Source organism: Heptranchias perlo, chromosome 20 (genome assembly GCF_035084215.1).
Source record: "Heptranchias perlo isolate sHepPer1 chromosome 20, sHepPer1.hap1, whole genome shotgun sequence".
Lineage (NCBI taxonomy): Eukaryota > Metazoa > Chordata > Chondrichthyes > Hexanchiformes > Hexanchidae > Heptranchias > Heptranchias perlo.
The window spans coordinates 24,861,966-24,870,506 of record NC_090344.1 but is presented as its reverse complement, the minus strand read 5'-3'; positions in this window follow the sequence as shown (position 1 = coordinate 24,870,506).

Sequence of the window (8,541 nt, the reverse complement as noted above, 5' to 3'; positions counted from 1 at the left end):
CGGCCTCTCCCCAGTGTGAGCGCTTTGATGTCTCAGCAGATGAGTTTTTCTTTTAAAGCTCCTCTCACAGTCAGAACATTTAAAACGTCTCTCATCAGTGTGAACTCGCTGATGTCTCAGCAGGTTGGATGACTGAGTGAATCTCTTCCCACACACGGAACAGGTGAACGGCCTCTCCCCAGTGTGACTGTGTCGATGAGTTTCCAGCTGTGAAGGGGAATTGAATCCCTTCCCACAGTCCCCACATTTCCACGGTTTCTTCGTGGTCCGGGTGTCCTTGTGTCTCTCCAGGTTTGACGATCAGTTGAAGCCTCGGCCACACGCAGAACACGTGTACGGTTTCTCCCCGCTGTGAATGGTGTGATGTTTTTTCAGGCTGTGTAACTGGTTAAAGCTCTTTCCACAGTCAGTGCACTGGAACACTCTCACTCGGGGGTGTGTGTCTCGGTGCTTTTCCACTCACACTGATGTTTGAAATCTTCTCCCACAGACAGAACAGACAAACATTTCTCCTTCCACATTCAAAGGCCGATGATAGTCATGTCCTGATGAATCGAATGACTGTCAGATTTGACGTGATCTTTGCTTTGAGTTTCCCTCTGCAAATCCTCCCGTTCTCATACCCTGTAAAAGGAGGTTATAAAAGTTATCACTGTAAATACAGGATAGAAATTCAGAACAGACAATTCGAGTTTCGATGGAACATTCTTTCCTCTCTTTTTCCTCAAAGCTGTAAATCCCCGTCCCACACACTCTCCCTCCTCCCTGTGCTGAAATCCAAACCCATCGCATCATCATTCAGTGGCCCGAAACCAGGAGCAAAAGGGTGAGAGAGCGTGAGAGAGTGAATGTGAGAGAGTGAATGTGGGAGAGTGAGAGAGTGAGTGTGAGAGAGTGAATGTGAGAGAGTGAATGTGAGAGAGTGAATGTGAGAGTGAATGAGAGAGTGAATGTGAGAGGGTGAATGTGAGAGAGTGAGTGTGAGAGAGTGAGTGTGAGAGAGTGAGTGTGAGAGAGTGAGTGTGAGAGAGTGAATGTGAGAGAGTGAGTGTGAGAGAGTGAATGTGAGAGGGTGAATGTGAGAGAGTGAATGTGAGAGAGTGAATGTGGGAGAGTGAATGTGAGTGCAGCAGTGGGCTCGGTGTGGAGAATGAAGTGGGGCAGGTGGACCATGTTTCAGTGGGGCAGCAGTGATCATAATCTCATTAGGTTTAGAATAGTTACGGAAAAGGACAAGGAACAAACAAATGTGAAAATAATTAAATGGAGGAGGGATAATTTCAGTGAGTTAAAAAGGGATCTTGTCCAGGTGGATTGGAATCAAAAATTGGCAGGCAGAACAGTAATTGAACAATGGGAGGCCTTCATGGAGGAGTTGCTTTGGGAATAGCAAGGACAGATTCCCACGAGGAGGAATCGAACGGCCTCGAAAGCTAGAGCTCCCTGGATGACTAAAGACATAGAGATCACCATTTCCCCTTCATTTCCAGACTCTCCCTGACCGATCACCATTTCTGCTTCATTTACAGACTCTCCCTGACCGATCACCATTTCTGCTTCATTTACAGACTCTCCCTGACCGATCACCATTTCTCCTTCATTTGCAGACTCTCCCTGACCGATCACCATTTCTGCTTCATTTACAGACTCTCCCTGACTAATCACCATTTCTCCTTCATTGACAGACGCTCCCTGACTAATCACCATTTCTCCTTCATTGACAGACGCTCCCTGAGAATTCCCAGTTCACACCGCGCATGCGCGGGGCCGCGGCCTTTTGTTGAGAGTTGGTCCGGAGCGAAACGGGAGAAACCGGAAACCGGCGGGTAGTGAGGGGGGGATAATGTTCACTGTTTTATATTCGGGTCTGGGGCCGCACTCGGGGTTTGTGAAGCCTGAGCCTGGGCCTGAGCCCGGACCCGGGCCCCGGGGTTTATTGATCCTCTTGCTCCGATCCTCTCACCTGCACCGAACGCGCTCCTCCCGCAGCCTCCACTGGCCGCGCATGCTCAGGACACACTGCCCGATAATGAGTCACTACTGCGCCTGCGCTCTGTGCACCACTGATTCAGATAGGGCACAATCTGTACCGCGCTGCATGCTGGGTGATAAAGCCGCCATTGCTTATCTTAATTTCTGGCCGAAAAGCAAAGACATTGGAAGCAGAGAGAGCGCGTTTGGACCAAGGATTAGAAAATAAACTGAAACCCCAGCCCTTCGTGCCATTTGAACCGGCACAAACACACAGCGTTGACGCGCCCACCCTCCCCCCTCTTTGGTGAACTCCAGAAAATACTTTCTTCGGTAACTTTTATTCAATTTGTTGTATTAAATGTTGCAACTGACGGGTTCAATTAAGGTTTATTTTCCAACTGCACCTCAGGACCGCCAGTCTCACCATTAAACCCGTCCTGGTGATTAAGGAGAGTTCTGCACCAATAGGAGGAGCGTAAATTTATCGGAATTTCCAATAATTAGTGGGGTGCCGCAGGGATCAGTGCTGGGCCCTCAACTATTTCCAATATATATCAATGACTTGGATGAAGGAACAAAGTGTCTTGTGGCCAAATTTGCTGATGATACAACGATAGGTGGAAAAACAAGTTGCGATGAGGACACAAAGTGTCTGCGAAGGGACGCTGACAGGTTGAGCGAATGGGCAAAAAATTGGCAGATGGAATATAATGTGGGAAAATGTGAATTCATCCACTTTGGGAGGAAAACATAAAAAAAGCAAAATATTATTTGAATGGAGAAATACAACAAAATGCTGTGGTACAGAGTGATCTGGCAGTCCTCTTGCATGAAACACAATAAGTCAACATATAGGTGCAGCGGGTAATCCGGATGGCAAACAGAATATTGGCGTTTATTTCTAGGGGATTGGAGTGTTAAAGCAGGGAAGTCATGCTACAACTGTACAGGGTGCTGGTGAGACATCTGGAGTACTGCATACAGTTCTGGTGCCCTTATTTAAGGAAGGACATACTTGCATTGGAGGCTGTTGAGATAAGGTTCACTCGGTTGATTCCGGGTATGGAAGGGTTGTCTTATGAGGAAAGATTGAACAGGCTGGGTCTACACTCATTGGAGTTTAGAAGAATGAGAGTGGATCTTATTGAAACATACAAGATTCTGAGGAGACTCGAAAGGGTAGATGCTGAGAGAATGTTATCTCTCATGGGGGAATCTAAAACTAGGGGGCATCGTCTCAGAATAAGGGGTCGCCCGTTTGAGACGGAAATGAGGAGGAATTTCTTCTCCCAGAGGGTCGTGAATCTTTGGAATTCTTTACCCCAAAAATCTGTGGAAGCTGAGTCATTGAATACATTCAAGGCTGAGTTACACAAATTTTTGATCAGCAAGGGAGTTAAAGGATTTTGGGAAAGGGCGGAAAAGTGGAGTTGAGGCAAACATCAGATCAGCCATGATCTCATTAAATGGCAGAGCAGGCTCGAGGGGCCGAATGGCTGACTCCTACTCCTATCTCGTGTGGACTTTTGGTCTTATGGTAAATTGACAGGAGAGATGATCGGACAGTTGGCCCTCCAGCCAATCGGAGTGTTTGAGGGTCGGGAGTTGTGGCATCGAATGGGCGGGTCTGAGCCCAGATGTCCGTCATTGTCTGAAGCATCATTTTTAAAAATTAATTTATCTTAAGCTCCAGGAGAAAATCGACCTTTCTGTTGTGTCTTGAAAGAGATGAAACTAGATAAGGGGGAGCAAACATTTCATAATTTGTTTGAAAAACACATTAATTAAAAAACAGCCAACACTGATTATTTGAGATAATTCAATGCTACTGATGAAGGGAATGAAATCGATGTTTTGTAGATGGATTGTGAAAGATGTTTGATAACATGCCAGACAGGAGGCTTATTGATAAAAATTAATATTCGCTGTATTTGAATGAGTGGGGCAGTGTGTATAGGAAGTTGTTCAAAGGGCAGAAAACAGAGAGTAGTGTTTAATGGATGTTCATCAGACTGGAGGGACGTAAACAGTGGTGTCCCCCAGGGTCAGTTTTGGGACCATTGCTCTTCTCAATGCAGAGAATGATCTGAGCTTGGGTATGTGGGACACAAGGTGAAAATCTCTGGATGACGCCAAAATTGGCAGCGTGGGGAACTGTGAAGAGGAGTCAGTGACGTCATTGTGACGTCCACAGGTTCGGAAACAGGCAGGTGAAGTTTAATGGAGAGAAATGTGACGTGATAAATTTTACGAGGAAGAAAAATTAGATGAAATGTACACTAAATGGTCAATGTTTAAAAGTAGAGGAGCAGAGAGACTTAGGGGAGGAAGGTTCAAACTAAAGCATTGTCTTATTAATTAACAAGTCTGAGAGTCAGCAACTTTAATGCCTTATTAACAAATATATGAGAAAATTCTCTTTCCTCTACCGTACCAGAGTAAACATGCAAGTCCACCGTGTACATTAGATGATCCCGCTGGATGGAACCTCAGGCGCCCTGAGTTTGACTTCCAGTGTTTCCAGTCCCGACTGCCCCTTACATCATGTTCCCCTCACTTTTATACACTGCAGTGATCCAACTCTGTCACTGGAGCTGGAACTTCCCTAGCCTGTGGTTTACTAAGACACATTGCTTGGTTCCCAGCAGATATTTTTCTTCAGTAGCGTTCTCATGACCCCTAAATTATATGTGACTCCAGACCCACAGCAATGTGGTTGATTCTTAATTGCCTTCTGAAATGGCCGAGCAAGCCACTCAGTTGTACAATCTCGCTAAAGAACGTCATAATTAGAATAAAACCGGACGGACGCCCCTGCATCGGACCACTAGGCACTGGACACGACAAAGGCAAACCAAGCCCAGTCTACCCTGCAAAGTCCTCCTCACTAACATCTGGGGACTTGTGCCAAAATTGGGAGAGCTGTTCCACAGACTAGTCAAGGAACAGCCTGACATAACCATATTAACAGAATCATGCCTTTCAGCCAAAGTCCCAGTCTCTTCCATCACCATCCCTGGGTATGTCCTGTCCCACCGGCAGGACAGGCCAACCAGAGGTGGCGGTACAGTGATATACAGTCAGGAGGGAGTGGCCCTGGGAGTCCTCAACATTGACTCCGGACCCAATGAAATCTCATGGCATCAGGTCAAACATGGGCAAGGAAACCTCCTGCTGATTACCACAGAGAGACTGTGACTTGCACATTCCCCTCAAAGTCACACACCATCCCGACTTGGAAATATATCGCCGTTCCGTCATCGTCGCTGGGTCAAATCCTGGAACTCCCAACCTAACAGCACTGTGGGAGAACCTTCACCACACGCACTGCAGCGGTTCATGAAGGCGGCTCACCCAACACCTCCTCAAGGGCAATAAGGGATGGGCAATAAATGCTGGCCTCGTCAGCGACGCCCACATCCCATGAATGAATATAAAAAACTACGCTGCTTATTGTAAATTATAATCCTGGAATCAAAGAAATTTACGAAATAGAAAGAGGTCATTCGGCCCATTGTGTCATGCCGGCCGACAAACAACGATCCTGCTTAATCCCACTTTCCAGCTCTTGGTCTGTTGCCTTGTAGGTTACGGCACTTCAAGTACATACCCACGTACTCTTTAAATGCGATGAGGTTGTCCGCCTCTACCATCCTTTCAGACTGTGAGTTCCAGACCCCCACAACCCTTGGGTGAAGGAATTTCTCCTCAGCTCCCCACTAATCCTTCTACCAATCACTTTAAATCAAAGCCCCTGGTTATTAACCTCTCTGCTAAGGGAAATGGGTCCTTCCAATCCACACTCGGCCCCTCATAATTTTGTTCACCTCCATTAAATCTGCCCTCAGCCACCCCTGTTCCAAAGAAAATAACCCCAGCCTTTCCAATCTTTTCCCTTAGCTAAAATTTTACAGTCCAGGCGACATCCTTGTAAATCTTTCTTGCCTTGTATAAAATGTCTGCTATTTGAAAGTCGTGATATTGATCAAAGTCTGCGTTAAGTTTTGTTGCCATTTGTGATCTATTACCTGACACTTTAAATGTTGCCAACCTTTAACTGTCACTCACAGTATCTGAACAGTCACAGTTATCATTGGCCTTTTATGTATCTTCTTGTGCTCCATCTCCTTAACAACACTAGCTGATCACAGCAATGTTTCCTTCAAATGGAATCTCATTGTGAAAAATGCACAATTTCAAAGCGAAGCATCATATGCAAGATTGGTTGGAGATGCGACTGGAGGGAATGGGTCTGGGACAGTGAGAACATCTCTTGAGCATTAAGATATTCAGTATCCGAAGAAGCTGGGAGATGAGATCGTTGTGTCTATTGATCCAGGTATCTGCAAAATCCATCGTCTCTCAATGCCCAGCATCATTCTTCCCCTCTCCTGCTTTCCAGTTAAGGTTTTTTTCTCGTTGAGTCGCAGTATTTGCTTTGAACATCTATTTCACCGGCATCTGGAGGAGCAGAGGAGGCTGGAGATAAAGTAGTGACAGAAACAGAAGGAGATGGCTCGTGATGGCAGAATCTTGTGTGTGTCAATTGCTACAAGTGAGACATGACAGTCCTGCGTTGCCCTGCATCATTCCAAGGAGCTGCACTGATTCGGTGCGTGCGTTTTGGAAATGGAAACAGTTACACCAGCAGCTTGTGGTAATATTTCCCCTCACTGTCCATTTCATGTACCTGCCTACCCGCACTTGGTGCTGTCGTTGTCTGAACAAGTCTTTCATGTTCTAACAGTAAATTCCATTTTGTGCGAGCAACTTGTCTGGGGCGAAAGTGACGTGAGTTTCAAAGGGACAAGTCGGAAAGGCAGCGTTGGTCTGTTTGCTTGAATGAAAATTGCAGCGGATTCGCTGGTGGTCCAGTGCTGAGGATTCGGCGCTCTCGCCGCCGCGGCAGCATGTTTGATCCTCGATCAGGGAACTTGACTTTCCTGGTGTTGTTCAAAATAGCACCAACCAAATTCCCCCGACTGAGCATAAAGCTCGCTCCTGATCAACATGAGCAATTTCACCGCTCCTGCCTGAACAGCCAGCAGCCCATCATTCTTCAATTTTACAACCCATAAGAGCGATACACAATGCACTTTCTTGCCTTCTGTAAAATGCCTCCTGTTCCAAAGTCGTGCCGCGGATCAAAGTCTGCATGAAGTTTTCTTGCTATTTCTGTCATGATTTGGAAAAGATCTGCTGCTTGACACTTTAAATATTGAAGAACCTTTAAAAGTAGATCACAGTGTCCGAACAGTCACTGTTATCATTAGCCTTTTATGTATCTTCTTGCACTCCATTTCCTGAACAACACCAGCTGATCACAGCTTCGTTTTCTTCAAGTTGAATCCCAGTGTGAAAAAATGAACAATTTCAAAGCGAAGCAACGTGTGCAAGATTGGAAGAAGAGTGCGAGAGGAGATAATTGGCTTGGATCAGTGATCTCTTGAGCATTCAGACATTCATTATCTGTAAGAAGCACGGAGATGATATTTTTGTCGAGATTTATCAGTGTAGAAAAGAAGCAGGGAGTTGAGATCCTTTTGTCTATTCATCCTGCTATCTACAAAATCCTTCGCCTCTCAATGCCCAGCATCTTTCTTTCCAACTCCTTGCTCTGCAGGGAAGTCTTGGTTTCATTAATTCTCCGTGTTTGCAGCAAACATTTAATTCACCTGGCAGATCTGGCCGTGGCTTCCAGTCATAATCATCCTATCGTGTTGACATCATGTTAGCAACTCAAGATAAGCTGTCTTATGTTCATGGAATGCATTCGAGCCTGTTTTCTAGATCAATATGTCGAGGAACCAACAAGGGAACAGGCTATTTTAGATCCAATATTGTGTAATGAGACTGGATTAATTAGTAATCTGAAAGTAAATGATCCTCTGGGGAAGAATGATCAGAATATGATAGAATTTCAGATTGAGTTTGAGAATGATGTCGTTAAGTCCGAAACTAGGGTCTTAAATTTAAACAACACCAATAACGGAGTTATGAGGGGTGAGTTGGCTGAGATGGTTTGTGAAATTAGATTAAAAATATGATGGTAGATAATCAATGGCGAACATTTAAAGAAATAATTCATAATTTCTCAACAAAATTACATTCGCTTGAGGATTAAAAACACCACCGGAAAAGTAGAGAAATTAATGATAGAATTCGGGTAAAAGAGGCTTATATTTTTCCCAAAAAGAGTAGTAAGCCTGAGGATTAGGAGGGTTTTGGAAATCAGCAAAGGATGACCAAGAAATTGCTAAAATGGGAGAATATCGAAAGAGGATAAACCAGCAGGAAATGCAAACATGAATTGTAAGAGCTTCTACAAGGGAATTAGGGGTTACGGGGAGCGGGCAGGAAATTGGACATGAATTTAGATTTGAGGTTAGGGTCAGATCAGCCATGATCTTATTGAATGGCGGAGCAGGCTCGAGGGGCCGATTGGCCTACTCCTGCTCCTATTTCTTATGTTATTATGTTCTTAAGAATGTTTAAAGGAAGAGATTAGCGTATGTAAACATGGGTCCTTGGAGACAGAGACAGGAGAATTTATATTGGAGAATAAGG